Source organism: Papilio polytes, unplaced genomic scaffold (assembly GCF_000836215.1).
Source record: "Papilio polytes unplaced genomic scaffold, Ppol_1.0 DF824180.1, whole genome shotgun sequence".
Classification (NCBI taxonomy): Eukaryota; Metazoa; Arthropoda; class Insecta; order Lepidoptera; family Papilionidae; genus Papilio; species Papilio polytes.
In genome coordinates, this window is record NW_013525024.1 from 2,391,303 (window position 1) to 2,397,499 (window position 6,197).

Below are 6,197 nucleotides of genomic sequence, written 5' to 3' on the forward strand. Positions count from 1 at the left end.
AAGTAACGAATTCATATGAAAAGGATAAGTATTTGTTAACTCTTGCGTTAAATTAACTTTATTGCGACTCTAACTTAAACCCTTAAATCACTTAAGCTGAGTTTCTGAAGTTAACTACCATTTATTTTATCGTTACCTAGTGATTCATTAGTGTTCATTTAAGTTTCAACGGAGTAAAACTCAAGTAACGTAGTTCGGAAACGAATTGCAAGAAGATATCGAAACAAAAACACTAACCCATGGTTTAAAAAAGCTAGGACACAGGTCATTAGAAGATTATAGAAAGATTGTTAGAAATATTTTTATTAGCTTAATTTATAGCTTTGTATTTCCAAAGCAATGTACTTTAGAACTCGGTTACATTTACATTTGAAAATGATTATAATAGTAATGGAAAAAAATATTGTTTAATTACATGAAAACGATTTGAATCCAAAAACCAACAGTCGAGCGGAAATTGTAATTATTAGAGTCGCTCGTCCTGAAAGTATTCCAAACATTAATTGAATAAGCTTTTGCTATGTGGATGGAACTTTTTGAATATAGAAGTCTTTAGTTACTTGTTAAATTCTTCGTCTACTTATTCCATTTTTTGCATTTTTGTAAGTATAACTGAAAAACAACTGGCCCGATTTTAAAAAAATATTTCACAGTTAGAAAGGTAATTTATAACATAACATATTTTACTTTTTTAATTTCACGGGGACGAAGTCGCGAGCAACAGCTAGTCTTCTTTGTTTTTATAAAACTCAGCTAAGAAAATATTCTGATTATAAGTGCACGGGATAGGTAACATTGTCCAACATTCTCATATATTAAGATTATTTACTTAAATCAATTCCTAATTACCACTAACAAATATCTATCCATCTAAACATTCGCATTTACAATATTAGAAAGAAGTAACACGTGATTATCCGCATGTTTCCTTTAATTTTTTCACTAGAGAGGGTCAATAAAAAAGTAAGATAAACGAAAGTTAGAATTCTATTCGACCATCTGATACTTCATTTACAACAAATATAGCGGTCATTTTCCCCATCACTAACATAACAACAAGCAAGTGATTATAATTGCTACAGTTTTCCTCATAAGATATCCTATATTTGCAACGTTTATAATATCAAATTACCATACAAATTAAACACTTCTTACAATACTTAATTATATACAGACATAATAACTTAACATTAATTGTTATAAACCATTTTAATCTATACTGTATGATAATGAAAACACCGTCGATTAATGGCAACGCATCTGCAATTGCGGATGTCTATGGGGAGCGGTCGCTCTCCATTTTGTTGGATTAAGATGGCCGCTTGTACACCTTATAATAAAAAAAATACTAATTTAATAAAGAGAGATTAGCATTTTTGCACGTATTGAAATAACTCCAAAACAATTGGGCCAATTTTAAAAATTCTTTCACTATTAAAAAGCTGCGTTATCAGTGAGTAATATAGGCTATAATTTTTCAATTTCACTTTCCCTTCAATAGTTCTAGTATCCATAATAGAGAAACTGTTCTAATCATTTTTAATCCACGAAATGTATGTATATACAAGATTTTAATATTTTCAGTGTCTCGTATTATTATCAATCTTTAGCACGATGTATAATTATATTAAAAAGTTATTTAAAATGCTAAACAGACTGTCTGACGCAAAATTAAAACTTATTAGTCGCTAAAATTACTCGCGAGGAAATGAAACGTAACTCATTTTACTTTTGGTCGTGAAGCGGCCGTCCGGGTAAATTTAATTTTTGTAAGTTAATACAAAAATTAAATATCGAGTTATTACGAAACATAGCATTTATATCCAAAAATTTGAACATATCGTAAGATAATGCATTTAAAAAAAATGTGTTTGTAATCGTTAAACTTTGAAAATACAAAACCGAATTATAGGTAATTGAATCGAACGTAAAAATGATTGGTTTTTATTTGTGCTTTTAACCGACCCAAAAGAAGGAGGTTATCAATTCGTTGTTCTTTTTCTGTTCTGTACTGCTAACTTCTCTATGCATTGATTGCTTTTATATGCTTGTGGTACCAATATACATATATCTAGCTATACCAATATTATAAAAAGAAAAAAAAAATTGTATGTATTGAACTAACTCAAAAACTACAAAGCCGATTAGAATAATTCACTATTAAAAAGATAATTTAACTATCTGTGAGCAACATATATTTTTTAATGTTCTTAATTTCACGCAGACAAAGTCGCGAGCAACAATTAGTTAATATGATCATATATAACATGTATGTATGTATTAAAGGCTGTGGGCTTCGATGAAGCGCGTCGTTAATGCTTTTGACTAGATAGCGCGCGATAAAACACCATTTACAATGTTTTCGCGCTCGAGGCCCGATAACCGGCATAGTATCCGCGATTCTGTATCACTACTAGACGATAGCTACATATATATTAAGATTAACACTATTGTGTAGTCGCAAGGTAGCCTTGGTATTTGATACAATCATTTTGGGCATATATATCAAGGAATATGAGCTTAAAAACCGAAATCGACGCAAAGATATTAAACGGCATAGATTTTGATTATTGCAGCGCATTGAACCGACAGGCAATCATCATCATCATCACGAGTTCACTCTACGTCATGACCGAGGGGCTCGACTCCCCTAAGACAGACAAAGCCAAACGGAATCTATTTTTTGGCTCTGTTACGAGGCAAAAGAATTGTCATGATTTTCATGTCTATATCATTTGCATATTACAACATTACTATGTACCAAATACAGCTAATGCATCACAGTTTTACCCTTCCTTTATTTCCTTTTATTATTTTAGGCGGGATCGTGGTCAAGCGCTAGCTTAACAAACATAAACCTATGCCGTTCAGTGAATGATTAAATTCGTAAATTTGTTTTTAACATTCACATGGATGTCTAACCTGTTGGTAAATCATTTATGTGATTTATGAATGAATGATGTCATATAATTCATTATTACCTTATTTACTTCGTCAGTTGCCGCAGTGGCTTTTGCCTTGAGGAAATATTCTAAATATTATGTACTTATATAATTTAGTTAGGCTTAACTTGTGCCGTCGCGTGCTGGACGTAGATCGCAAGTTTATGGCTGTAATATGATTAGAATTACTATGAGAGTTTGGCATTTTTGGTCGCAACGATAAGAAGAGAAACAAAGAAGTCGAAAATATACACTTAGTTAATTTGTTTATTTTCTCTCTAAGAACATGAAAAGTTTGTGAATAAACCAAGTAAGTATATTAATAAAATATATTGGAAAATGTTTTTTAATTGTGACGTAACTAATACACCATGAAAAGAATCACATATTACGATCAATTGATTACGATTCTAAATAAGTATGATATTATTTTAACGTTTTGTATATGATTAAATATAGCAAAATGTTATTTATTTGAATATCACGTGATAACTAACCTACAATAAAACACCTGTCAAAATATTTGCCGACCCATGTCCTTCACACGCACCTGTAACATGAGAGAATAACAATTATTTCATAGCAATTATAAATTCCCACGGCCGTGAATTATGTTTATTATGATTTTAATGTAATACTTTAAATTACATAGATTTTGCCCGCGACTCCGTCCGCGTGGTTTAAAAGCAACAAAAGTGCCTATGTGTTCTTCCAGACTATCCTCTACATTTAGACAAACATCCAACCATCCATCTAAACTTTTACATCATACTAATATTATAAATGCAAAAGTTTAGATGGACGGATGGATAGATGTTTTTTAGAATTTGTAGCCTAAACGACTTAACGGGTATCGATGAAATTTAGTATAGATGTAGAGGATAGTCTGAAAGACATAGACTACTCACTTTTTTTAATCCCACGCGGACGGAGTCGCAATCGAAAGCTAGTTTGTAATATTAGTAAGTAAGAAGTAAGATTGTGTCTTCACAATCCATTGTAAAATATTTTTCAGTACTTATGGTTAAAGAATAATATTTTTCAGCAATAATCAATTACTAGTTCAAATTAATCAGTACATCTTAACGACTCTACAATAGTCTACGAATTAGTCTACGGCGTAGCAAACACTGTAGGTATCTTGCTACGTTAATTGAAAGTGATATAGATTGAAGCTAGTTTAAACGTCGTCAATTTAAAGTATAATTTGCACAGTTCAATTATGTCAATTGAACAATGATCCTTTGTAGTTTAGTTTATTAGATTCCTTAACAATGTTAGTGTAATACTTTGACGATTTTTGACACAGACTAAAAAATCTAACTAAAATCATAAATGCGAATGTTTAGATGGATGGATGTTGGAGTTTGTAGCCTAAACGGCTAAACGGATCTCGCTGAAATTTGGCATTGATGTGGAACATATTCTGTAGGAGCACATAGGCTACTCACTTTCGTTTTTATTAATTCCACGCGGACGGAGTCGCGGGTGAAAGCTAATAAAGTTTTAATTGATATTTGTAATAATCAAGACCTTTAGTCGTAAGTGTATAGGTAAGAAAAATGAATATCTTAAAGGGTGTTTGTCTTAACAAGAGGCAGGTGGCGCTCGAATCGATACCGCTCAGGTTAACATCAATCTTTATGTGACATATTTACAGGACACAAACACACGATGCTATAAAAAGACCGTTGAAAGTATAAAACAACCTAGATTTTTACAACAAAAAGTTACCGTTAAAGACACTTCAAATTATTTAAAGATATTTTTTAACCTTACTATTAGGTATATATGCGAAAGTTTGGATAGCTGGATGTTGGTTAGAGTATGTAGCCTAAAATCCTTATAAAATCGAGAAAATAAGACATAAAAATGGTAATTTTGTAATTTTAAAAAGTTAATTTCAAACATGTAATTAAAACAGATACGCAAAATTAATCAGATAAAAAGTAAAATGTTTATATTCTCATTATTAATGAATACTAGCTTACGCCCGCGACTATGTCAGGGTAGAATTAAAAACAAACAAAAGTGAGTAGCCTATGTGGCCTTCCTAACTTCTTCTTCTGTACTAACTATCTTCTACATCTGTACCAAATTTCATATAAAACCGATGAACCGTTTAAGCCACAATCCATCCAAACTTTCACATTTATAATATTAGTATCAAGTAAGATGTGTGTCGAAAGTAGGACCGCATTGACATCGGCTTTTTTACTACGCTAAAAGAACCCCTTTTAATTCGAGTATTATCATACGTTTTTAATAATCTAAATATATTTTATTTGTTATAGAAAAAAAACTATAACACACTTACAAGGTAAACTTTTCCGTATCACCATGACACTAGTGAGGATAAAATGTCAATCTATACCCACTCACATTTAATATTAAATAAAAACACGTTCATAAACATACGAATTAAAAGCACAAAGTATAAACCAAACACTATTATACGAGTGAGTTCAAAAACTTTAAATAATTATCAACAAATTCTAACAGAGAACACGCTCGTCTGTGTCGCGAGGCTGCGTTGAACTGAATGTTATGACTGACGCGAGCAACGTCTCCCAGCACAGGTTTAGGGAAGTCCGACTGACTTAACATTATAAATATTACAACAATTTGTTTTATGGTTTTTACGAATTGCATAATTTGCTAACATGTGCAAAAATATTTTTTTATAAATAATTAGAACTTGTAAAGCAATTAAAATATTTTTAACGTTAACCTCGATTATCTTACATACAACAATAATTACTAAAGTTAAGTAAAATCAGTAACTTCAACACAGATTAGTATCTAACTTAAACCAGGGTCATGAAAAAACAACGGAGTTTTCTTTGAACAGTAACGGTTTAACAAAAGCACTCCCTTAATAAATAGAATTTACTTAGATTACTTCGTCGTTAAAGAATCCCGTAAATTTAGACTTTAAGTAATCGATTACATTCTGAGCGACATTGTTTTTTTTAACTATAGCTTCGCAAGAAATTTGTGTAAATCAGTAAAACTTTCAGTGATATATCGATGAGGTAAACGGCTCTAATCCCGTTATCGAGCGTGAACGTAAAAACACGGTAAGCGATGTTTTATCAGCCTAGTCGCCAAAGCCCGCGCCAGCGCCGCACAGTATCGTGCTTGTGAACAGTTTTACAAGTCAGGGCTTGATCTCTAGATTTCATTTAAATTAATTTAACATTATGATTAGTTAGGGTAAAAGTTCCAGGACCAAGCCATAAAAGACTGTAGAGC

The 6,197-nt window shown here is 31.6% G+C and overlaps 1 protein-coding gene across 1 annotated transcript in view; it reads right to left on the reverse strand.

Annotated features, from left to right (window-relative positions):
• Positions 1-5,443, reverse strand: part of LOC106111023 (adenylate cyclase type 8) — a 28,738-nt gene extending 23,295 nt beyond the window's left edge. The window contains exons 1-2 of the mRNA XM_013292989.1: positions 5,260-5,443; positions 3,440-3,492 (exon numbers count right to left, since the gene is read on the reverse strand). The gene's annotated coding sequence lies outside the window, so the exon portion shown is untranslated. The remainder of the gene's footprint in view (positions 1-3,439; positions 3,493-5,259) is intronic.
• Between the last annotated feature and the right edge of the window lie 754 nt (positions 5,444-6,197).